Below are 27,528 nucleotides of genomic sequence, written 5' to 3'. Positions count from 1 at the left end.
CAGAGGTCCTGGGTCATAACTAAGTTACCCTTTCAAAAGTGACCATTGATAAAAGAGCCTTAACATCAACTTTCAGAAGCAACAAAGATTTCTGGAAAATAACTTTGAGACTGTACCTGGAGGACTAAGGAGCACCTCTGGGGTTAGGTGGAACTTTTTTTTTTTTTTTTTGGTCCAGTCATGGGGCCTGAACTCTGGGCCTGGGCGCTGTCCCTCAGCTCTTCAGCTCAAGGCTAGCACTCTACCACTTGAGCCATAGCGCCACTTCCGGCTTTTTTTCTTTTTGCTTATGTGGTGCTGAGGAATCGAACCCAGGGCCTCATGCATGCAAGGCAAGCACTCTACCACTGAGCCACCTTCCCAGCCCCAAGTGGAACTTTTTAAAGGGTGGATATTTTTACTCTCAGTCACAGAGGAACTGGCTAATACCCATGTAGGAAATAAACTGAAATGATGGGCTGGAGAGGAGGAACTTTTGCTACTCTTCAGATTAGGGGCCCATTCGCTCTTGGATTTTTGAAGCATGGAAAGGCCTGAATCAGCTTCATTCTAGGCCTCAGCTACCCCTAGGGAAGCATTGACACCAAACTTCTATTTTTGCCAGGAATGACAGCAGAAACAATAACAGATCAGAGATAGAAACAACCAGTTTATTTTGGTAAGGAAGCTAGAGGCTCAAAAGGTGTCAGCATTCTACCCTCCAAAAAGCAGGAAGCACTATAATGAGTCATTGTTACTGCTTTGGACCAAAGGATAAACTGTCTACTAAAACTGTAATTACCTGAGCAAGAGTGGGGAGGGAGAGCTTTACTGAAGGTCAAAGGTTGAGAAGGCTAGAGGGGAAACATGGAGAATTCTTTAAGGCATAATAAGGTAGTGTCAATAAAGCTTCAAATATAGTTGAAAGCATTTTCAGAGAGGTCATTTTCAGCAAATGGGCTGGGAGGAGACAATGCTGTGCTATTTGGGGTACACATTGCAAGGATGCTTTCCATTGTCACGAACTGAGAACCTGGGAATACCTGAGTAGCTTCTCAAAGTAGCTTCTCAATAGTTAGGTAAATCCTGTCTGGGGAATTAGGAATTTACTAAGCAAAGCCAAAACACATTCTTGACCTTTTGAGACTGACACTAGAGAAAGCAAGCTTCCCTATTTACAAAACTCCCTTGGTACTACTGTTGGGGTCCCAACGTAGGATTAGTTGGGATTGGCAATATTTAAGGGATGTTTGTTTTTGTTGAGATCCTGCCATTAATTTCCCATGTATTGGAGACAAGAATAATTCTTGAGGCATTCACAAAGTTATGTGATGCTCTCATTCCTATTTTAGTTAATGGGACACAGACGCTTGTAAGAGCCAAACAAACTCTCATTAGTCATATGAGCCTTGCATGTTTTCCAAAAACTTGCCCTCTGCTCTGACGAAAAAAGGGAGGGCCTCTATGCCAGCTAAAAGGACATCACCTGACAGTCTCTAAGGCAATATTGGGCCTGGGCTCAGTTTATATAAACAGTGAACCCAGGCACCGTCCAAAAACATTTCTGAGAAGTATTAACTTGGATCAGATATAGTTCCTAAGACTTTTTTTTTTTGAAAATATCCAAATAATATATGATAGTGTAAAATCTCAAGAAATAAATTACCAAGAAACAAATATCAATTCTCATACAAAGAATAATTTATCTTGTCCTTGAAAAATGTTAATTAAACATTAGGGATCTGAGCAGGCTAGGATCTTCTTGGATAAGTAGAAAGTGAGACTTAAGGTTTTAATATACACCCCTCTATGAACCAAATCTTCCAAAGATGAAGCTTTAAGTGTCAGACTCTCTTCTATCAGTGAGGAGCAATTATGCCGCCTAACAGGATTCAAAAATTCTCTTTCAGGGATATTTTGTGTCTCCACAGACATAATCATTACTCTTTTCTCAGGAATATATAAGCCTCACTACAGGGGAAAAAAGTCTTTTCCTATGGGAAGAAAATGGGACCCATAGAGTATTTCTCCCTTATCTCCCTATACCATCCAATCTAGCCCCAAGCTGCTCTCGCTTCCTGTCCTCTTTTGGCCTTTCCACTTAAACTTAAAGTCATCTTCCCCAAGAGCATGTGACTCAGGCAGCATAAGGTCAGGGATCAGGGCTGAACTATTATAGACACAGTAGATTAGCAGCCAAGCAGAGGTTCCTATGACTAGGGTTATCCAGGGTTCTCTGAGGAGTCATTCTCTAGCAACCATGCCCCTTGGACTGTGAGAGCTTTGTAATTCTAAGGAGAACTCCTGAATTACAACATGGCAAGATTCATGATGGATGAGCTCATTTTATGGGTATACAATTTGTTCATATTATCAAAATTGTGGTGAACTAAAAAAAACCTCCAAGAAAGAGAAGGGTTTTGTTTCTACTTCCTTCTACTTTATATCATTATGAGTGTAACTCCATGGCACACAATGATCCAGTACAACATGATCAAGCATAGACTTATAGGAATGGTGACATTTTTCCTACATTCTTTTCTTGCCAACTGTAGAATGGGTGTGAGCTGTAGATTATTCAGGGCCCTTCTACAATTAAATAATAAAGGCAAGAGCTTTGGGGACAGAAAAAAACTGACCACAAGGCATGAATTTTAAAAGTCCAGATTGTTTCTATGATAGGTAAAATTAAGTTAGTTTTTCTAGCAAATTTCTCAGAACAGAGCAGTAGTTTCTAGGAAAATAGGCAGATGTCTTCATATATGGCAATTAAATGATAATTAATTTGGTAAAATTAGTCAGCTGTTCAAAATGTGGATCCTTAGGCTGATGGGAAGAAAGGAATTATAGACTTGACTTTTCATTTATTTATTTATTTTGGTTGTGGGGTTTGGACCTGGGCACTGTCCCTGAGCTCTTTGCTTGAGGCTAGTGTTCTACTATTTTGAGTCACAGAACCACCTCTGGTGTTCTGGTGGTCACATGGATTTTCCTGCCTATACTGCCTTGGAACCATGATTTTTAGATCTCAGTCTCCTGAGTAGGTAGGATTACATCTGTAAGCCATCATCACCTTGCTTAGACTTGGTTTTTAAGACATTGCATATTGATGTTCAGGTTTTCCTCATTAGATTTTTACTTCTCACCTTCATTTGAAACATTTCTCTTAATTGAGGGTGAGACTAATTGTAGGAGCAAATTGCCCAAAGGGCAATAGTTCTGTGCTATTAAAGAAACAACATGGTGAAAATGTAGCTGGACTTCAGGGCAGATTTGAAGTTACTCCTCATTATAAACACAGCTACTGTTGTTATTCAGCATGTACATTGGCTCTGTTTGTCCAGGAACAGGATTTAGTGAGATAAAACACCTCTGCTGAACACAGCTATATGCTTTTTGACACTTTACTAAGATAAGTTCATCTCATTATACTTCCATTTTTCTCTCAAAAATAACCATAGGGCCAAGTGTCATGGCTTACTTTACTATTTCCTTTACTAAGATAAGTTCACCTCATTAATACTGCCATTTTTCTCTTTCAAAAATAACCATAGGGCCAAGTTTCATGGCTTACTTTACTATCTCCTTTACTAAGACAAGTTCATCTCATTAATACTTTCATTTTTCTCTTTCAAAAATAATCATAGGGCCAGGCACAGTGGCTCATGCCGGTAATCCTAGCTACTCAGGAGGCTGAGATCTGAGGATGGCGGTTCAAAGCCAGCCCTGGCAGGAAGGTAGTCTGTGAGATTCTCATCTCTAAAATAAACCACCAGAAAACCGGAAGTGTTGCTGTGGCTCAATTGGTAGAGCACTTGCCTTGAGCTGAAGAGCTGAGGGACAGCACCCAGGCCCAGAGTTCAAGCCCCATGACCAACTAAAAAAAATAATAATAACCATAGAGCCAAGTGCCATGGCTTACACATGTAATCCTAGCCTCTCAGGAAGCTGAGATCTGACAATCAAGGCTTGAAGGCAGCCTGGGAGGAAAAGTCTGTGAGACATTTATCTCCAATTAACTGTCAAAAAAGCCAGAAGTAGAGTACCAGCCTTGAAGAAAAAAAGCTAAGGAAGAATACAAGCACCACTACTGGCATACACACACACACACACACACACACACACACACACACACACACACACACACACACACACACACACACACAAACACACACACACACACACACACACAAATTTAATAAATATAGGGAAATTGTTTGGCAGTTTTTCAGAAGGTTGAACATAAAATTCCCATGTGACTCAGTAATTCTACTCTATATGCCCCCCAAGGACTTAAAAACAGTTATTCAAATAGAATGCTATTGGAAAAATGTACATAGCAACACTATTTTTAATAACCAATAGATGAAAACAATCCAGATATCCATCCATACATAAAAATAAATTTAAAAACAAATGGTTTACAAATACAATGAAATATTACCCAGTTGTAAAAAATGAAGCCCTGTAGCATACCAAAATACAGATGAGTCTTGAAAACCTTATGCTATGTGAAGTCAAAACAAAAGGTTACATATTGTATGCTTTCCTTTATACACAGAATATATAGATACATACAGTCAGAAAGATCAGTTATTATAAGGGCCTTGTGAGTGCTATGGATTTTCTTTATGAGATGACACAAATATTTTGGAATTGACCTAGATGGTGGTTACACAACATTATGAATGCACTCAATGAAAACTCATTCATTATTCACTGTAAAATGGTTGATTTTATGTTAGATGGATTTCACCTGAATAAAAATAATTTGAAAATTAAAGTAAAGCAGCAATTTGCTTAAATCTCTGCACAAAATATTAGGTACCTCAGAATATCATCCAGTTCCAAAAAAAAATAACATTATAAGCCATAGGCAAAGAAGAAACTGCACTGATTCTTGATCATGAGAAACTACTTCAGTCACCTGTAACATTACAGCTTCAAAAAGAGATGCCTGACAGGAAAGAAATGATACCCAGGCCTCATATTTGTTGGCAGCCATTTCATAATACAAGAGCCATTCATTTCTCTGACAGGTACAAAGCTCTGGATTAAATTTTTTTCATGCTTCACAAAAATGTGCTTTCGATAGAAAATTGATATACTGGCTTTTATGAAAGGAAACCTTGCAGTTGGTGATCTGCAGAAGAAAATGGCCTATTTCTGCTCATACTTTTCTTTGAATTTAAATTCATAATGCAAAGATAAAGCTAAGAATTCTCTACTTCTCAGGGTCAGGGTCTGTCAGGGTTGCCAATAGGAGGACAACAACAGTAATTAAGGATTTGAGAGATAAACCAGTGAGTACTAGGGAAAAAATGTAGAAGAGAAAGAGGATGGTATAGGTTTTTAGTACCTGAATTTGAGGCTGTCTCATGGGGCAGTGATCACTTATTTTCCCTTCCTAAGCAGAGGAAATGAGTCTTCCTGCACAGACATTAAAATGGCTTGATAAATTTTGTTGCAATGGAAAAAGATATAAATAAGGCTCCAAGAGAGGCTTCTTTAGGAGACACTGAAGACACTGGAGCAAGCTAGGCAATGGTGGCTTATACCTTTAATCCTAGCTACTTAGGAGGCTGTGAATTGGAGGATGGGGGTTCACAGGCAGCCAGGTCAGACAAATCCATGGGACTATATCTCCAATTAATCAGAAAATGAAGATGGAGATGCGGCTCAAGTAGTAGAGCAAGAGCCATGAGTAAGTTAGCTGAGTAACAGTGCGTCTCTGAGTTCAAGCCCTGGTACTAATGGAATCTAAGAAACAGAGGGACTTGATCTCTGAAATGACAATTTCTCTGACTTAGAGTCATAAGAGGTAAGAAGGTAACTCCTTTCAAATATGTACTTTCTTGTTGTCCTAACTTTAGTGAGAATAAGAGGGAAGTCATTATATTATCCTCTATAAAATAATTTTTCAAACAGCTGAAGCTGATTGCACTAAGTTAATCTTACCTTCAGATATAATGTTCATTTGCTGGTTAAAAACCTCTTAGTTCGGGCTGGGAAGGTGGCTCAGTGGTAGAGTGCTTGTCTCTCATGCATGAGGCCCTGGGTTTGATTCCTTAGCACCACATAAACAGAAAAGGCCGGAAGTGGCACTGTGGCTCAAGTGGTAAAATGCTAGCCTTGAGCTGAAGAGCTCAGGGACAGCGCCCAAGCCTAGAGTTGAAGCCCCATGACCGACCAAAAAAGAAAAAACAAAAACAAAAAAAAACCTCTTAGTTCTTAGCCAGGCACTGTAGGTGGCTCACACCTGTAACCTTAGCTACTCAGGAGACTGAGATCTGAGGATCACAGTTCAAAGCCAGCCCAGGCAGGAAAGTCCATGAGATTCTTATATCCAATTAATCCCCAGAAAACCAGAAGTGGAGCTATGGCTCAAAGTGTTAGAGCTCCAGCCTTGAGCAAAACAGCTCAGGGACAATGCCCAGGTTCTGAGTTCTGGTCCCCAACAGAAACAACAAACAAATAAACAACAACAACAACAACACCCTTAGTTTTTAATTTTTCTTTCTCACAAATACATTTGGTCATCCTTATGACATTCTTTCCATTATTTTAAAGTCTTCCACCCCTTAGTAGTACCTCATACATGTTGGGCAAGAATTCTATTAGCTGACCCATGCCCTTAGCCCTTTTGTTTGTATTTGGTTTTTTAAATAGGTCTCACTAACTTGGTCCAGGCTGACTTTGAACAAGTGATCATCCTGCCTCTGCCTCCTGGGTAATTGAGATTACAAGTATGCACTACCATTCTCTCCTTTAAAGATCCTTATTGTCCTCTGAAACCATATATATGATTTTACAGCCTAACCTCAGAAAAAAAGCAGAATAAATACACAGTATTTAAGTTGAATATCCTTTGATTGCAAGAACATTCAGTATCATATTGTGGATCACAAATCAACAATTGTATGGAAGAAGTTGTGGCACACAAAAAGAGGGCAGGGAGTATGGAAATTACACTTTTTTGGGATAGTAGTGCTTACTTTGCAGGCACTTCACCTACCAGTTGAGCCTGCCCCAACCCAAGGACACACTATTGATACATTAGCCCATGAGTACTTTATTACAAAATAAAAACTGGGCCTGGAATAAAGTCTTTATCAAATTTACAATTATGAATTCATCTGTCCACTTTTATCCTACTTTCATATTGAGACAAGAAAACACAAGTGGTTTACTTACTACACACAATCAGTTAGTAGCAGAATTGAAGTTCAGATTTAATAGTACTTTATTGCTCATCTACTGTTCAGTCCACTGAAATCAACTCTCCACATTTGGAAATCTACTTAATACAAAATCAAAACATTCTACCAAAAAGAGTCTTCTAATCTCATTCTGATAGTAATTTGCTGTCTTCATCAAATTGATACCCTTATACTTATTTAGTTATAAGAGGTCTTTTTTAATAAAGCAATAGTACAAAAGCAAGATCTGAATAATAAGTAACACTCGCCTTGATTGCTTTCCTGAGTCTCTGAAGCTCAAAGGTTGCTGTGATTGCTGAATGAAGGATCTGGATACTCTTTGGTGAGGGAAAGGTCAGTTTATAGATCAGTTAAAAACCACACAGTATACTAAGGGCAAGACTTGTCTTATGCTTTTTTTTATTTTTCACCTACAAAGAAAATTTTAATATATCTTACCTTGAAGCTGCTAGCAAAATTCTCAGCTAGATCTTGAGTCATTTAGAAAACCAAATGACCTAGAAAAAAGGGAATAATATATAATGAAATTGATTATCAAATTTAAAAAAAAACAAGAAAAACAAAGTGTGGAATTTAGATAAGAAAAAAGATAGGCCTGTGCCTGAATCTTGATTCTTTGATGGGGAAGGGGGTAGTACTAAGGTTGAACTCGGGGTCAGGGCCAGGGCCTGGCCTGTCCCTCAGCATTTTTGCTCAAGGTTGAGTCATAGCTCTACTTCCAGCTTTTTGGTAATTAGTTGGAAATAAGAGTTTCCTAGGCTTCCTTTCTTGGGCTGGCTTTAAACTGCAATCCTTAGTCTCCTGAGTAGCTAGGATTATAGGCATGAGACACCTGGCAAAATCTTGTCTTTTTTATAGGCTAAAATAAATACCCAAGGTCCCAAATGAATTTGAAAAGAATCCTGGAATAAAAAGAAGCAATAGAATGTTGAGTTTCTGTCAGGCACCGGTGGCTCATGCCGGTAGTCCTAGCTAATCAGGAGGCTAAGATCTGAGGATCACAGTTCAAAGCCAGCCCAGACAGGAAGTCTGTGAGACTCTTTTTTTTTTCTTTCTTGCTAGTGTTTTTAATGTACTTACAATGTACTATGTGATACTTTTATTTCTTTTTTTTAATAATTTTTTATTGTGAAAATACTGTACAGAGGGGTTACAATTACATGAGCAAGGTAATAAGTACATTTCTTATCAAGCATTGTTGCCTCCTCCTTTGTTTTTCCCCTACCATCCCTTACCTCCCATCTCCACAACTATCCCCCTCCCCCTCCCCGCAGATTGTAAAGTTCGATTAAGTAAGTGGAGCTGTGGCTCAAAGTGGTAGAGCACTAGCCTTGAGGAAAAGAGCTGAGACAGCGCCTAGACCCTAAGTTTAAACCCCATGACTGGCAAAAAAAAAAAAAAAAAAAAAAAAAAACCCAAAACTTGTTTCCTGTTGCAATGGGGATGATGGCTAGATATTAAACCCAGGCTACACAGTTTTATAAGGAAAACTCCAGGGAAGCAATGCTTTCTAGCTCCTCTCAAGCCATTGCAAGACCCCTGGGAGGTCCCAATGAGTCATGCATTCAGGCACAGAGGACCTAGCCAACTGAAGTACTATTAGTAATAGGACTGGGCAATGGGAGGAACCCATGCTGAGCACAGAAGGCAGCATCATGAAGGAGCTGCAAAGTCAGTAGTCAGAATCATTCCTGCAAAGACATACCAAGAGCTATTCCGGGATCAAGCCAAAATGAGAGCCATGAGAACCAACAGAAGGAGCCAGATCTCAAAGCCAAGAGTAGAACTTAAGTCTCAGGCTAACATTCATTTGGGAGCTGAGGCTGTAGTCAGTTATCTCAGACAAGAACTATGTATGAAATGTTGGCGGAGAAGGACTGAAAACAAAAAAGGAAATAAATCAACTCACTTAGTATGTTTTCTTGTGTTTTTGTTCTTTCGTTTTGTTTTGCCAGTCCTGGGCTTGAACTCAGGGCCTGACACTGTCCCTGGGCTTTTTCAGCTCCAGGCTAGTACTCTACCACTTGAGCTACAGCTGTGCTTCTGGTTTTTTTTTTTTTTTCCCCTTGGGGGGGTGGTGTGATTAACTGGAGGTATGAGTCTCATAGACTTTCCTGTCTTGGATGGTTTTGAACCTGGATCCTCATATCTCATCCTCCTGAGTAGCCAGGATTACAGGAATGAACCACTAGCACCTAGCTTCACTTAATGTTTGGATTGAATGTTTTGTTCTATTGTTGTTGTTATTTTGATACACAGTTGTAATGAGCTAGAAACAAGCCCTCTAAAAGACCTGTAACTTCTAAATGTAACAGTTTGAAAAAAAGAGTGTTTGCAGATGTAACTAGATTAAGGGAATTGAGATATGATTATCCCAGATTAACTGAATAGATCCTAAATCCAAAGTTGAATGTCCTTGTAAGTAAGAGAAGAAAAGAATATAAACAGAGAGAAGGTCATATGAACTTGGAGAGAGAGGCTAAAGGTATGTAGCCACAAACCAAGGAATACTCAGAGGCACTGAAAATTATAATCAACTGGGAAAGATTTCCACTAGTGCTTATAGACTGTTATGACATATATATATATATATATATATATATATATATATATATATATAGTTTGTTTGTTTGTTTGTTTTGCAGTTGTGGGGCTTGAACTCAGGGCCTGGGTGCTGTCCCTAAACTCTTTATGCTCAAGGCTAGTGCACTATCACTTTGAGCCACAGCACCACTTCCAGTTTTCTAGTGGTTAACTGCATGCAGATAAGAGTCTCATGAAATTTCCTGTCCAGGCGGGCTTTGAACTATGATCCTCAGATCTCAGCCCCTTAAGTAGTGAGGATCACAGAAATGAGCCACCAGGGCTTGGATATGACCTACATCTTGATTTCAAATATCTGATTTCCCAAGTTGGGAAAGAGTAAACTTTAGTTATTTTAAGTCACCAAATTTGTGGTTGTTACTGCAGCACTATGATACTAATACACCACAGTTGAATTGTGGTTATCATTCCAGGAGTATTTTAAAAGTCCATCTGACATTGAACACCACCATTTATGCATTCTCTCTCCTAAAGCGCACGCACACACACACACACATACACACACACAATCACACAAACGCGCCTGTGCAAACATTTCACCAGCTCAAAACAAGGTCCCCTGAGATGGCAGACTAGCCATAAGCATCAAAGTACTAAGCTGGGATATGCCTGTATTCACATCTCTGTATCTTCTGGATGTCTAGTTTAAAAGGGGATTTCTGATACCTACAGGAGTAGCAGGTATGGCAGATTCAAGGGAAATCCATGATTTCTTAAAACATGGTTTGTTTAAAGAATTTGTTTTAAATGGCAGGTAAAATGAAAAGGACTCTTCAGTAATAAGATTTAAAACTACATAGCTAACTGCTTGCCTTGCTTCTTTAAAGATCTCTGGGTTGATGAGAAACTCTCTTGAGACTTATCCCTGAAAGGCCTTTCTGTATCCTGGAAATATCCATCCTGTTTTATAGCTTTGTTATTTAACTTGATTGAACTTTTGAAAATGAAAAAATACCTAGTAATGTGGAGCTATACTAAGGATTTATGAATTACCCTTATATTTGAAAGTCTCAACCTTCAATTGACAAATTTATGAACACCAACTGTAAGGAAATAGTAAATAAATATTTCAAGTACCAGGAGTATAAATAAAGAAAAGATCAGGAAGATGAACTCATGGGTCAAAAGACTTTTTATTGGATTCCAAGCCTAAGAAGGTCATCCAGGCCATCTTCAGCCCTGCTGGAGAAGAAACGGTGGACAACCATTGCTCTTCAGCCCTGCTGGAGAAGATATGGGGCCATTCTCTTACGGCTAAGGTCTCTTTCATTAGGCAGGGAGAGTGAAGGCAGGCAGGGAAGTATGGGGCTGGTCATAGGAGGGAGTTAGGATAGGAACAGGGGAAGGGGCTCTTTGTGCAGAGATAGAATCTGGAGTTTTAGAGAAGATTCTCCCTCCCCCCCCCCCCCCAACATGTTTTTAGCAGACATGTCAACAGTATGGGCCTCAAGTCACAGATTGTCTCTTTTATAGCCACAGGGAGAGATGATTCAGCAAGGTCTACAGCAAGGGCAATTCTAAGATGACAGTCAGGAGGAAAAAGGGAGTGTTTATAGTTTAATTTAGTTTCAATCACTAACTCTATTGCTGGGTTACTCTAAAGTTTGAATGTAAGGTCTCTGTGCACTAGGATCTTTGATCACTGATGTATCCTAAGCACCAAGAAACTCAATGACTATTTGTTGAACTATTTCAAATACACTCAAAAACCTAATTTAAAGAAAATAAAAATATCTGGACTATAACCAAATATGTATGATGCAGGAGACCACTGTAAAACATTTCCTAAAGCTATTGTTTGCTACAGTGCTTACCCACAAAGACAATTGTCAGCTCATCGGATTAAGGAATTTTGTAACAGACCTCCCTGTGGGCTATTTATCATAAAGATAGACACTGATCTTTTACTTACCCCACCTACCTGCATTCTGTATTTTGCAAAAAACTGTGTTACCAATATGTTGCAACCACTTCCTCATTCATTTATAGTATATAAGCCTGCTTGTAAGTTCAATAAACAGACCTTGATCAGAACCTTGTCTTGGTCTCCTTCCCCAAGTCTGGTTTGTCTCTAATTCAGGTCAGTTCCTCTTTGAGCCCTTGTTGACCCACCCTGCAGGCCAGGGCATATGGTTTAGGAATAACAAATTTAAAACATCATAGTTATTAGAATTAAGCATATGGTTTAGGAATAACAAATTTAAAACATCATAGTTATTAGAATTAAGCATAAATGTTTCTATATTGTAAACTCATTTTAAATCCTTAGTTACAGAGTAGATATCTGTGTCCTTTTCTTTCCTTTTTTTTTTTTTTTTTGTCAGTCATGGGGCTTGAGCTCCAGGCCTGGATGCAGTCCTTGAGAGTATTAGCTCACAGTGAATACTCTACTACTTCAAACCACAGTATCACTTCCAGTTTTCTGGTGGTTAACTTGAGATAAGAGTCTCATAGACTTTCCTGCAAGGGCTGGTTTTAAACTGTGATCCTCAGATTTCAGCCCTCTGAGTAACTAGGATTATAGTCCTGAGCCACCAGTGCCCAGCTTCTTTTCCTTTTTGGTACCTAATGAAGCTCTAAATTGTCCCAAGTCAGGCCAAGACTGCTGGTGACAAATAGGTGGAATCTTTGGAGTCTTTGATAATACTCAAAAAAATATTATATCTGGAGAGCTATCATTTTATATTATCACTATCTTTCTGCTTTTTATTAGCTCTAATAAACTGACTGCTCTCTTTGCTGAGAGGAATAATATTGGATACACAGTTGTATTTCAAACTATAGTAGATATTTTCATATGCCAGAAATTGGCTAGTCAAGAGTGATCTAGTATTTTTATAGGACAAAAAAAATTCCAGAGAAATCCTTACCCAGGAAAATAGTCATTCTCTTTCCTCAAAAACAATAGATAGTAACAGACATAAAAGAATAAGAGGGAATGATAGGGAAAGAGGGAACAGCTGACACTAAGCAAAAGTAAAGAAATGTATATATCACCCAATGTGGAAGAAATAGCTATATTGTCAAAGCTCATAGAATTCACAAACTTTATAGACCATGATAATGACAATTTGTCCCATGAAGGTTAGAATGTGTTTGTGACTTTAACTAAGTATCACTATCTCACAAGACTATGAAATTTGTGAAATTTATGTAATCAATCACAATAAAAAATTAAAAAAGAATGACCACATTTTAAAATAATCTTTTTAAAGTCTCATTTTAAGTCATTGATTTTGTGATAGTACTCATGATTATTTCTATACAGGTGATTGGGGTTAATCACATTTTCTAAAAAGACTTCAGTGTAAGTTCCTCTCCCCCCCAAAAAAAAAGAATAAAAATAAGATTTATTGGAGTTATTTAACAGTGGACCTGGTGTTCACACACACATACATACAAGCTGAAGATTAATAACAAGAATATGGGTATGTTAAGTGGGTTGCTTCTGTGTCTAGTGCTGCACCAACGATGATATGGTAGTTAAGAACACAAAAGCTAAGATTGAATTGTGTGAATTCAAACTATGACTCTGTTCCTTATTAGCTGTGTGTTTCCAGGTGGTTTGGTTAACCTCTTTGTACTAGTCATACAAATACTGTTAGCATGACAACAATAAGCAGGAAATAAGTTGTGATATAAGCAGATAAAGACTAGTATAAAGGGGAAGAAGAGATTTAAAAAATCAACGAGGTATGGCTCCTTGATTCCCACAAGGTTGTCATAGACTACAGGGACCTTAAATATAATCGCCCATCCAGCTCTTGTAGAATTCTCCTTTCTTTTCTTTTTCATTATCATTCTGAAAATTATTATGTATTTTAACTCTTGGTTTTAATTTACATTTTGAGACACCTTTGACTAGCCCATGGCAAGAACAAAATGTTTTCTTTACAAAAAGAGTGCTCTGAATACACAGCTGTACTTCAAACTATGGTAAATATTTTCACATTCCAGAAATTGTCTAGAAATACAAAACAGGCTAGGTCCAAAGTGTGAAGAGTTGTTTGGGATTCAGGGCAGGGCACAGGGCAGGAATCCCAGGCAGGGAGGGAGGCTTGCCCACTTATGTATTATCTACTGGTTGAATCACAGCTGGTGTAACACTGCCTGGCTCAGAAGGCAATACAAAATACACAAGGGCTTGCAGGAACGATGTGACAAATTACCTGCTTGTTCTGGCCTAGGACACTTAGCAGCCACACAGTATTAATAAAACATGTTGGTGAACACATGATAGTAAGCAAAAAAGAAAATCTATGCTGACCTTAATAAGAATTATATTTGGTCTTAGTGCCATCTAGTTTCTTGTCACATAGATTGAAGTACCTTTTGTCATTAATTCCCATTCTTTCTTTCTTTCATTCATTCTTTTTTACTTGCTTTCTTTCCTTCTTTCTTTCTTTCTTTTTCTCACAGGGCTTGAACTCTGGGCTTGGGCTCTGTACTTGCACTCTTCAGCTCAAACAAGCACTCTACCACTTGAGCTACAGAGACACTTCCAGTTTTTGGTGGTTTATTGGAGATAAGAGTCTCACGGGGGGCTGGGAAGGTGGCTCAGTGGTAGAGTGCTTGCCTTGCATGCATGAGGTCCTGGGTTCAATTCCTCAGCACCACATAAGCAGGAAAAAAAAAAGCCGGAAGTGGCGCTGTGGCTCAAATGGTAGGTGCTAGCCTTGAGCTGAAGAGCTGAAGGACAGCACTCAGGCCCAGAGTTCAGGCCCCACGACCGGACCCCCTCCCCCCCCCCCCAAAAAAAAAGAGTCTTACGGACATTTCTGCCGGGGCTGGCTTTGAACCTTGATTCTCAGATCTCAGCATCCTGAGTAGCTAGGATTACAGGTGTGACCCACCGACGCCTGGAGGCTTCTTTTCTTTTTTTAATGTTACTTATTTATTTATTTATTATTTATTTATTTATGGTACTTGACATACAACTTTATTCTGATTTTAAACAAAGGAATGGGAATGAGAGTAACAAACAAGGTTTTACCACTGAGTATTGTGATGTGACTGTAGCTGTCTTATCTTTGAAACTCAAGAAGGAAACAACTGTGATCCAAACAGCTAAGTATTCAAGTAAAAAAAAAAAAAAAGAAGGTATTTAACTGCCACATTCATTCCAATGCTTATTCATCTCCTTCAGCATCCCAAAGATGAAGCACATGTTCTGCTTCGCTGGATGATAAAGTGGCACACATGGGCACCATTGACGTCCCAGGACAGCTGCCTATAAAAGTAGACTTGAGGGCTGGGAAGGTGGCTCAGTGGTAGAGTGCTTGCCTTGCATGTATGAGGCCCTGGGTTTGATTCCTCAGCACCACATAAGCAAAAAGAAAAAAGCCAGAAGTGGCGCTGTGGCTCAAGTGGTAGAGCGCTAGCCTTGAGCTGAAGAGCTGAGGGAAAGCGCCCAGGCCCAGAGTTCAGGCCCCACGACTGGACCAAAAAAAAAAATAAACATAAAAGTAGACTTGAGATACCGGCTCCAGCTTTGCTTTCTCACAGGTCGTCATCCTCATCCTGGAAAGCTGTGGTCTGAGCAACCTCTGGGTCATGTTCATCCAAGGCTGGATCCAAGACTACCTCTGGTGGGGCAAGAGCGGGCATGGAGACAAACTCAAGTCAGGGTCTCTGATGAGCTTTCTGGTGAGCCAGAGGAAGAGTTTTTGGTGGTTGCTTTTGGCAGAGATGTCATAGTACTTAAGATCCTTTTTCTGGTGGAAGACAACAGACTTTGCCTTCACGTTCCTGTCCTTGATGTCTACTTCATTGCCACCCAACACAATGGGGATGCTCTCATACACAAGCACAGATCCCTAGGCCAGTGGGGCACGTTCTTTTAAGTAACTCTTGATGTTACATCAAATATTAGGATGGCGCACTGGGCTTGGATGTAGTCGCCATTTCTCAGGCTGAGGAACTTCTCCTGTCCAGCCTTGTCCCACACGTTGACCTTGATGGCCCTCAGTTGGTGTGGAAGACAATGGGGTGGACCTTGATGCCCAGCGTGGCTACATAGTTCTTCTCAAACTCGCCTGTCAGGTGACACTTCATGAACATCATCTTCTCGGTTCCACCGACCCCCACCAGGCCCAGGATGAGCTTGAACTGCACCTGGGGCTCTCCCTGCATGGCCATCACGGCAATCCTTCCAGAAGCATTTCTGCACCCATCTGACTCTTACTTTTTAATTTTTATTGTAAAGGTGATATACAGAGGGATTACAGTTACCTAAGTCAGGTATTGAGTACATTTGTTTTTTGAACAGTGTCACCCCCTCCCTCATTTTCTCCCAGTTTTTTCCCCTCTCACCCCCACTCCTCCCCAATTTGTATAGTTCATTTCCAAGATAACATCTAGTGGGTTTCACTGCTGAATTAGTTCACCCTTGTCCCATGGTTTCGGTGCTGCTTCTTCCCCTCCTCAAATAAGATATAAACTTACATACAACACAAAGGATACAGAAATAAAAAATCAGCGACAAAGGGGAAAAATAGGAGGAGAGGAGGAGGAGGAGGAGGAAGAGAAGGAGTAAGTAGAGGAGGAGGAGGTAGAGAAGAACTGCAAACAGCACAATAAAAAGCCTCTCGTTTTCATTTCTTGGAGTTTATATCAATAAGCATCGTGTTATTTGATCACATGCACATGCTATTGAGCCCTTGAGATTCTCTCCTAAGAATATCCTCCTTTGTTCTTACTTATGAATGTTTAGAATGTTGTTGAATTAATATGTCCGAGTGTAATTTTTTTGCCTTTTACTATCCTTTGGATTTACTTGTAGATTTATAGGCACATAATGGTGCTGGCAGAATTGTCTATACATGTGCAGAAAGCTGAAGCTAGATCCTTATATATCACCCTACACCAGAATGAATTCCAAATTAATCAAAGACCTCAATTGAAGAGCAGATAATCTGAAAATACTACAGGAACAGAGGAAACACTAAGGATCCTTGGCATAGGTCAAAACTTCATAGTAAAGATCCAGAATCACAACAAATCAAAGAAAGACTAGATAAATGGGATTGCACCAAACTAAAGAGTTTCTTCATGGCAAAGGACATAGCTAGCAAGATAAATAGAAAGCCCATAGAATGGAAAAGATCTTTACTAGCTATGTATCAGACAAGTGCCTCATACCTAAAATATTCTCAGAGCTCAAAAAATTAAACCTCCCAAAAACAAATCCTCAAAGAAACAACAACCCAATTAATAAATAGTCTAAAGACTTAAAGGGAGACTTCTCCAAAGAAGAAATAAGAATGACCAATAGACAGAGATATTCAATATCTCTGGCCATAAAAGAATTGCAATCAAAACAACATTAAGATTCCACCTCACCCAGTTAGAATGGCCATTATCAAGAAAACCAACAATAACAGATGCTGGTGGAGATGTGGCCAAAGGCAGACTACCACACGGTTGGTGGGAATGTAAACTGGTTCAACCACTCTGGAAAGCAGTATGGAAATTCTGCAAAAGACTAAACATAGAGCTTCCCTATGACCCAGAAATCCCACTCCTGGGCATTTATCCAACTGACCACAAAGCAGGCCACACTAAAACCACCAGCACAATCATGTTCATTGCAGCATTTGTTTACCATAATTAAGATATGGAATCAACCAACACGCCCACATTGAACAAGTGGATCAAGAAAATGTGGTATATATGCAAAATGGGATTCTATGCTTCCATCCAAAAGAATGACATTGTTCCATTCATAAGGAAATGGAAAGACTTGGGAAAAATTATATTAAATGAAATAAGCCAAACCTAAAGATACATAAGTTGTATGGTTTCCCTTTTGTCATTCATAATAAGCTCCTTTCAATAATATCTCGGTGGGCTAGGGATGTAGCTAGCTTATTAATCATGCATGCTTGTGCTGGATTAACAGCACTGAAAATAAATTCTGCTTCTCAATAGCACCTGAGTTTATGGTGATGAGGTGATTCCTAGTGAAGTCCCTAGATAACCTCAAGGTGGAACAGGTACCGAAAGAACCAAGTGATTAGAAGATTAGAAAGTTGGAACTGTCAGCCCACTGCTGATCTCTAGAAGCTGAAGCAGGAAGATGGAGAGTTCAAGGGCCAGCCTGGGTTGGATAGTGACATATTGTCTCAAAAATTTTTAAAAACAAATAGCAACAAAAACATTCAAATTATAAACTTTTATTTATTTTATTTATTTTATTTTATTATTTGCCAGTTGTGGGGCCTGAACTCTGGGCCTGGGCGCTGTCCCTCAGCTCTTCAGCTCAAGGCTAACACTCTACCACTTGAGCTATAGTGCCACTTCCAGCCTTTTCTGCTTATGTGGTGCTGAGGAATCGAACCCAGGGCCTCATGCATGCAAGGCAAGCACTCTACCACTGAGCCATCTTCCCAGCCCCATCAAATTATAAACTTTTAAAAACTTACTTTGAAAATAAAATAGAAAAAGAAAAAAAACTTACTCTGAAACAAAATAACACAGAAGGTTGAAAAGCAATAGACTAAAAGAAAATAACATGAGCAATAAATACAAACCCAAAGGAGACTTATTTATCCATTAGTTACTATTAGTCAAAATCGTATTTTCCAAAAAATAATATGTAAAAGAACTACCAATCCAGGAGACCCATCAATCATAAACTTATGGTTTATGATTTCTAAACTTAATGCTTTGCAATTTAACAATATAGCCTTGAAATGTATAAAACAAGAAATGACTGAAATATAAGAAGAAATAGAAAACTCAGTCAAGTTTGGAGAATAAAACATGCTCAGAATGGTTTTGCTGAAGAGAATTTAATGACTGGACTGTTTATATACAGAAAGCTGTACTGGTTTGATAGAGCAAGAAAGGCTGATAAGGCACCAAAGAGAAAGAGTGGCAAGCCATCACCTCCCCCATTTCAGGCATAGCAGACCAAGAAGAACAGTGTTGGATGGAGACTGGAGGAGGTGCTCTTGAACACAAATAATATTTCTGAGACACCTGAAGAATATATATATATATATGTTGTACTGTTCTTTGAAAATTTCTGCTGGGGAGAGGAGTCATTTATAGAGCAAGAATAAGGTGGAGGACAAATTAAATAATCAGAACAAGAAAGTAAACATTAACACAATCCACTAAGGATGGCAGAATGGAACATCTAAGTTACATTTTAGGGTGGGGTTTTCCTAGCCAGAAACAGTTTTCTGTGTATGCTACTATTCTTTATTGTCATTACCGTGGAGTCTGAACTGCCAGTAGCAAAGTAAGATGTCATCTGACATTTCAAGTGATAATAGGAATATTTGAACAGCAAATCCTGAAGCAAACAACACATCATTATCAGGCTTCTCAATACAAAGCAGAATCTACACTGAGAATCACTGCTTTCATAATTCAAATGCTGATTCAGATACAGAAGTCCAGTTGGCATCACTACATAAGTGGAGCTGCCACTCAATTCCTTGATTTATTCATTTAAAAATCTATAAAATGATAATGAATGTTTTGCCCACTTCAGAGAGCCATGATGTGGGAAGATGTCCTAGCAGTTTATACAAACTCAATAACAAGAGGGCTTTGTTTTCATTTATTTGTTTTATTTTAGTAGAGCTGAAATAAGCCAGAACCTTGTACATGCTCTGACACTGAGGAACATCTAGCCTTGGGAGTCATTCTTGACAATTTATAATTTCTCTCTTAAATAACCAGAGAGCAATTCTTGTCAACTATACTTTAAAAGTATCTCTACAGCTTGGATATCCTGACCCAAGACTATTGCCACAACTCACCTAGAGACTTACCTGGAATCCATTCTCTCCCAACTGGAGGAAGGTAATAAGCTCTGATAGGGCTCTTCTCTCCTCTAGCCCACACTAATCCATATTCCATAGAGTAAAGTATTCTTCAAATGCAAATCTCTTTAAAAGATTAAAAAAAAGGTAACTCCTTTTTCTAGGCTCCTCCACAATGGTCTTGTGTTTCTTAATACTGGCATGTGTTTTCCTATTTCTGGGCATTCTTGAAATGAATGCTTCTATAAAAATACCTGTAATCCTAGCTACTCAGGAGTCTGAAATATGAAGATTATGGTTCAAAGCCAGCTATGATAGACAAGTCAGTGAGACCCTGATCTCTAACTAGCAAAAAGCTACGAGTAGAGGTGTAGCTAAGTGGTGGAGAACCAGCCTTGAATAGAAAAAGCCAGGAAAGAGCACCTGGGTTCAAGTTCCAGTAGTAGCATGCACACACGCACACACACACGTGTGCACACACACACACACACACACACCTTTCTTCACCCTTCATGTTTGGCTATTGCCTCTCACTTTAGATTTAGATGTATAACTTCCTCACACCAGCCATCCTTGAGCTCCCTTCCCTTAACATGATATCAGGGTCTGTCATTACAAACTCTCTAAGAATTTTGTGGTTTCTTTGTAACTCCTATCATAGTGCTAATTAAAGAATTCTTCTAGAACAGCTCCATGTTGGAGCTCCTTTTATCTTGGCTGTATAGCTCTTCACACAACACTTTGTACTTAGTTGTCATGCTTGGTAATGAATAGTTGATGAATATGGGCGAGTGAGACCATATTAAGCCAATCAAGATTGTACACATTTACCATACTCAGCTCCATTATTTAGAATCCATAGTCCCACCCAAGGCTGCTTTGATGCCCTGCTGAGATCCCAACACTCCTCCAACAAAGCAGAGACTAGGAGGATTTAAATCCTCATATGAATGCATTCTTGTTTTCTCTACTCTTTGATTATAAAAGTAAGCCTGTTCACCTTTGAAAGTCCAAACACATAAAAGAAGAGGGAAAAATTCCTAACTTTTAGGCATTCAGAATAAAGTTCATGGGGCTGGTATGTAGCTCAGTGGCAAAGCACTTGCATAGCAAGTGCAACACCCTGGATTTGATACCCAGTACCAAAAAAAGAAAAGACAAAAACAGAATACAGTTCATTTTAAATCTCGGGTAAGTCTGTGTGGTATTTTGGTAGAGTTGAAACTTCTGTTTAAATTTTAAATTCCTTCATCTTTAACAACCTCCACATCTAGCAGATAGCTTATTATGTCCTGGCCAACTTAGGACATTTCTGGGAGATAATAGAAACCAAATTACACAATGCTGAGTGATAGAGGAGACATACCCAAATGACGTACTTAGTTTGATATGGTTGTTCATTGTGGTACCAAAGTTCTTGCTCATAAATGTATCTACATTTCACATTAGAGGGAAATATAGTTTAAATATGCAACATGTTGTTGATAATCTGTTAAAATAGTAAATATTAGAAAATGGCCTCAAGCTTTTCTTCTTTTCTTTTATTTATTCTATTTATTTTTTATTTCTTTATTTTTGTTGGTCGTGGGGCTTGAACTCTGGCCCTGGGCGCTGTCCCTCAGCTCTTTAGCTCAAGGCAAGCACTCTACGGCTTGAGCTACAGCACCACTTCCAGTTTTCTAGTGGTTTATTGGAGATAGGAGTCTCATGGTCTTTCCTGCCCAGGCTGGCTTTGAATCTCGATCCTCAGATCTTAGCCTCCTGAGTAGCTAGGATTACAGGTGTAAGCCACTGGCGCCCAGCTTTTCTTCTTTTATTAACCACATAAAATAAAGAGTATCTCATCAATGTTTTTACTCTAGGCCACATTTCCTGAGGAATCTCTCTACTTAGCAGTTCTCTAGCTTCTGTAAGTTTGACATTCACTCTGACTCTATTTCATCTCTTTTCAAAAACATCGTTCTTAAGTGACAAATTCAGCTTCAAACTAAAATAAAATATGGCAATACTTAAGGAGCAGAGGAGATTAAATATAAAACATGAGGAAATAAAATCTCTCAAATCCTACATATGGACAATTAGACAACTATAGGAAAAAATTGTTGGTCAAACCTTTTAATAGCTGCATGAAAAAGCAAAATAAAAAAAGGAGGCTACAAAGTTTAAACTTCTATAAGCAAGCACTTTTAAAAGTTTTAAATATGCATCTAACTCAAACACTGGCTTTCTTTGTTTAAAGAACTCATGGAGAAGTTTGTTAGTTCATTCTTAACCTGAAAACCTCACACCAAAAGCAAGGGCATGTGAACAGCTCTTGAAAAATCTGTTTGTGCATAGAGGCTGAATCTGGGCCATTTGTACATAGGACCCGAATAAACGCTCAAAGTTCACTTGCTTTTAGTTACTGCTTTTTGTTGACTTTAAACTTCACTAATTTTAGTCCATATAGCTGAATAATTTATTATTAATCTTCTAGCTCTCTCTTGCTGTAGAGAACACCTCTGATCTATGGGTCACGATGCTAAAGGTTGTTCTGGAACTTGAAGGACTCTTTTGTTAAAACAACCAATTCTTCACTTGGGCCTATTCAATATCTCATCTGTGACTTCTTTGATGTCAAGGGACCAATAACTCTGCACTCAAAACAAAGAGAAAGCCACCATATTGCATCGTAAGAGCTATCATTTATTACACATACACAGAACACAATTACTTTGCTTTTCTTAACTTCTAATCATCTTTCCTCACAAATTAGATCCCATTTCTTCTTTATCCTATATATGTCCCTAAGCCTTGTTCTGGGGAGGTAGATTTGACCTTGATCCATGCCCTCCTGTCTCCATCCTTGGCCACTTCCCAAATAAACTCTCTGTAACTTACAACTTGGCATACTACACAGTGGATGAAATGGGTCTAGTTCAATAGCAGGGGAATTCATGTTTATTTCTAGGAATCTAGCTCTCAGCCTGGAACTACAGTTTTCATATTCATTTTTCTCTGGAATTTTAAAAATGTTTGTGATATCTTATTTACTTGCCAAGCAAATTGTTTCAACCTTAAAAGCAAGCAGTTTAAAGAAGCTGAAGCTGAAAGCTTTAGTATTCAAATTTAATATTACCAATTCCAGAAAATAAGAATGCAGATATGGTATCATATAGTAACCTATCATGATGGAAAACTACCTTCAGGAAAGTATCTGATGATAAAAATGAGTTTATTTTGTAACATCTAACTGTTCACAGATATAAGTAGTATAATATAATCAATAAAAAGAAATTAGAGAAGTAATATTTCATCCTACCAGCAGTTTCATAGCTTTTGAAAACTAGCAGGTATAAAGTTGCTCCTAAATACCTTAAATGTACTGAATTTCATTTTTTAAAAAAAGGCTTTCAGAAATCAGACTTGCATCTAGATTCTTATGGCCATATACCTAGGCCTGAACTATCAGGGAGAGAGTGAGGAATCAGCAGGGACTCAAAATTTAAGGAGTCACTCTCAAAACACACTCTGTATTTGCACAGTTCTGAGAGTAAGTGCTTCCTTAAATTTTTAGCCCCCAGCTGTCACTTCACTCAACTTACCCTGTCAAATGGTACATAGGCAGTTGTGGTGGGTCAGGCTACTCAGAAGCCTAAAATCTGAGAATTGTGATTCAAAGCCAGTTTAGACAGAAAAGTCCATGAGATACCATCTCCAATTAACCACCCACATAAATAAATATGCCTCCCCCCAAAAAAACCCCAGCCAACCAGAAGTGGTGGTATGCCTTAAGTGGTAGAGTGTCCTGACCTTGAGCAAAAAAGCTAAGAGACAGCATCTAGGCCCTGAGTTAAAACCCCAGTATTAGGGGCTGGGATGGTGGCTCAGTGGTAGAGCGCTTGCCTTGCATGCAAGAGGCCCTGGGTTCGATTCCTCAGCACCACATAAGCAAAAAGAAAAAAGCTGGAAGTGGCGCTGTGGCTCAAGTGGTAGAGCGCTAGCCTTGAGCTGAAGAGCTGAGGGATAGCGCCCAGGCCCAGGGTTCAGACCCCACGACCGCACCAAAAAAAAAAAAAAAAAAAACCCAGTATTAGCATACACACCATAAAATGCTACATAATAAAATGCTACATAATGAATAAACATTCATGTAATAATTATTATAGCAAAATGTTCAATATCATGTCATTGACTTAATTTTATTTGTTTTTTAGGAAGACTCAACCATAGAGAGAAGACAAATAATTATTCTAATTTTATGATGAGAAACTAAAGGCTGAAAATTAAGTGATTTGATCTGTATTCTAAAAGTAGATAGGGTACCAAAACTTAAACATGGGCTTTCTACTTCAATGCCAGTACCTTCTCCTCAATGCTGTGCTCTTATGCCATTCACAGACAGGTGAATGGATTCTAAGGTAATGCTTTTCAGAACATGTCAAGGAAATTTTCAGCATACCCTCATGAATACAAACCAATAGTACCTTGGAATAGAATAACAATAAATTTATTTTCAATTTAACTATCTAATCTCTAGAACCAACACCAAAGATGATATATTTCTTCCCCTCCCTCCAAAAACTCAGAATCCATATCTTGTAAGAACATAACACTGTTATACTTTGTATGCTTAAAAAAAAATTCCCATCCTGGGGCTTGAACTCAGGGTCTGGGCACTATCCCTGGGCTTTTGTGTTCTACCACTTGAGCCACAGATTTACTTCTGGCATTTTGGTAGTTAATTGGAGATAAGAATCTCACTAACTTTCTTGCCCATGCTGGCTTGGAACTGCAATCCTCAGATCTCAGCCTCCTTAGTAGCTAGGATTACAGGCATGAACCACCAGTACCAGGTCCTTGTATGGTTTTTAAATAAGACTTAATTATAATTCTCAAACAAGCCATTCCATAGAGACCAAAATTCTCTTTAATATGAGGCCAAAGTAAAAACAATAACAGTTAATCCATCCATCATAATGTCATAGTTTATGAAATTAAAAAAAATTGAAAATAAAAACTTGCTAAATAAAAACTGACTTGGAGATAATAATGTTTTTTAACTCAGAATTAAAATAAAAGGAATACTTTCTTAGTAATCTATATTTAAATCACATAATAATTTTATTAAAATTAATTTAATATATTTTTATTAAAATATAGATCTAGCCAGGCACAAGTGGTTCATGCCTGTAATTCTATGAGGATTGTGGTTCAAAGCCAGCCCAGGCAGGAACATCTGTGAGACTCCTGTCTCCAATAAACCACTCAGAAAACTGGAAGTGGCGTTGTGGCTCAAGTGACAGAGCCCTTGCCTTGAGCTGAAGGGCTGAGCAACAGTGCCCAAGCCCAGAGTTCAAGCCCCATGACTGACAAATAAATAAATAAATAAAATATAGATCCAAAATATTTTAAAATATACCTAAAACCATCTTATAATTGACATAGAAATGGTGAAATATTTTTTAAAGTTCCTAAGCAGTGGAATTTTTCAATGAAAAAAATTGTTGAATTTCAAAGAATAAGGGGATAAGTTCAATGCTTACATTTTCCATTTGAATAAATGGAGCAAGCTAGGAACAGTGGCCTATTGAAGGTCAGTCGGTGACAGGGCCAGGACTGCTAATCTAGAGCTCTTACCTTGAATCTGCTTCCTCCTTATAATGTATCAAGTGTTTTTGCCTTTGTGTGAAAAACAAACCAGAAATATTACACAACACAATTTCATACTTTCTAACACATTGAATACTTTCTACTATAGTTCAAGGTTTCTTTTCCCACCAGATTAAAAAATATATATAGTAATTTTAGCCAAACTTGTGCACAATAGTTAGGTTTCCTGTGCTATTTTGTTTAATGGGAAGAAATCTATGGAAAAATTAATATCAAAAGGAGGGAATACACATTTATTTTGTCCTATTGAGCTATCTGATCCCGACTCCTTTGTTGTTTTCTTACAATGCTAAAATTAATCAGATGTGGTCCAAGCCTACTTGTCTACCTGGTGCTTCCTTGATTTGCATTTATTTATATATAATAGGGATGGGAAAAGACCAATTCACCCAGGCAGGGGGCACATGTAGTCCAGTATCTATGGAAAGAGGAGGAGTTCAGAAGGTAGAAGGAGTAAGTGGGCAAACAAAAACTCATACTCCAAAGAACATTTACATGCAAAAAAAAAAAAACAAAACAAAGAACATTTACATGCATTACTACATTCAGTCTTTACAAAGTCCTTAAGAAGTAGTGGGGATTTTTTGTTTTGTTTTTGTTTTTGTTTTTGGTTGGCTATGGGGCTTGAACTCAGGGCCTCGGACATTTTGTGCTCAAGGCTAGCACTCTACCACTTAAGCCACAGTGTCACTTCTGGTTTTTGAGTGGTTAATTGGAGAGAAGAGGCTCACAGACTTTTCTGCCCGGGATAGCTTTGAACCAAGATCCTGAGATCTCAGCCTACCTAGTACCTAGGATTACAGGTGTGAGCCACTGGCATCCAGCTTATTGGGGGGAGGATGTTATTTTTATTTTTGCTGGTGCTGGGGCTTGAACTCTGGACTTGGGCACTGTCTCTGAACTTCTTTTGTTTAAGGCTGGCACTCTACCACTTGAGCCACAGCCCCACTTCCAGGTTTTTCTGAGTAGTTTATTGGAGATAAGAGTATCATGTATTTTCCTGCCCAAACTGGATTTGAGTCATGATCCTCACATCTTAGCCTCCTGAGAAACTAGGATTACAGGTGTGAGCCACCAGTGCCTGGCTCTTTTTTTTTTTTTTTTTAAATATATAAGAAATTGACTTCTCAAATGACCTGATGCAGAGCACACAGCTAGTTTCTGACAGAATCAGAATCTGAACTAAGACTATTTGACTCCAAAAACTCACAAGGAAGAAAACTTTCTCCCTCTCTTTCTGGGATTTATTTTACTACTTTTCCTCATTTAAAAAGAAGAGTATGGACTGTCAAATCTGTTCTAGGGACAAATAATCCCTTAATGTCTGAAGTAACCTGGAAGTGCTATCTTCATAAAATATGGACATTTCGCATAACATAAATTAACCATTAGCCACTTAAAAATGTACACTTGGTAGTATATTTACACTGTTGTGCAACTATTCTAACTAGTTGTAAGACTATCCTAATAACTCTAAAAGAAAATTCCATACAAAAATAGTATTAGAAATTCTGGGAAAATAAGAGGGGGGAACATGAAAAATAAGTAAGAGCAGAAAAATGATAAACTTAAGAGAAGCAAAATGATTTCAAGTTTCACTTAACAAATATTTTGAGGACCCTCCATACCGCTTTCTAGAATGGCTGAACAAGTTTACATTCCCACAAAGTAGTGTTGTCTTTTGGCCAAATCCCCACCAGCATCTGTTATTGTTAGTTTTCTTGAAAATAGCCATTGTAACTGGGGTGAGGTGGAATCTCAATGCTGTTTTGATTTGCATTTCTTTTATGGCTAGATATGTTGAGCCTCTCTTTGTCTATTGGCCATTCTTATTTTTTCTTCAGAGAACTCTCTCTTTAAGTTTATTAATTAGGTTGCTGTTTCTTTGAGGATTTGTTTTGGGGAGGTTTAATTTTTTTAATTTAACTCTAAGTATATTTTAGACATGAGGATCTTGATTTCCCTCATTTGTAATAATTAGAATGTGCCTATAAATCTACAAGTAAACCTGATGGATAATAAAATAATAAAAGACAAATAATTACACTTGGACACAATTAATTAAATAGCACCTAAAGATTCACACAGTGAGAACAAAGGAGGATATTCTTAGGAGAGGATCACAAGGGCTCAATAGCTTTGTACATATGCTCATATAAAATGATACTGACATTTCATGAAATGTAGAGCATAAGCAAAAGTAAGATATCTATAGGATACTAAACTAAAAAGATAGGAAATATATTTGTTCTATTTAGATCAAGAAAGTCTTGTATTTGGACCAATGATGCCTTTGA

General features: G+C 38.4%; 1 non-coding gene and 1 pseudogene across 1 annotated transcript; one reads left to right on the top strand and one right to left on the bottom strand.

Annotated features, from left to right (window-relative positions):
• Positions 1–15,302: 15,302 nt before the first annotated feature.
• Positions 15,303–15,941, bottom strand: LOC138815189 (GTP-binding nuclear protein Ran-like; annotated as a pseudogene).
• A 7,490-nt stretch (positions 15,942–23,431) lies between these two features.
• On the top strand, positions 23,432–23,512 carry Trnaa-ugc (transfer RNA alanine (anticodon UGC)). Its single transcript has one exon. It is a non-coding gene; the product is annotated as a tRNA-Ala (tRNA).
• Positions 23,513–27,528: the final 4,016 nt, after the last annotated feature.

The sequence above is a fragment of the Dipodomys merriami genome, unplaced genomic scaffold (assembly GCF_024711535.1).
Source record: "Dipodomys merriami isolate MVZ:Mamm:240054 unplaced genomic scaffold, mDipMer1.0.p SCAF_63, whole genome shotgun sequence".
Lineage (NCBI taxonomy): Eukaryota > Metazoa > Chordata > Mammalia > Rodentia > Heteromyidae > Dipodomys > Dipodomys merriami.
This window is presented reverse-complemented; position numbering and strand designations above follow the sequence as displayed.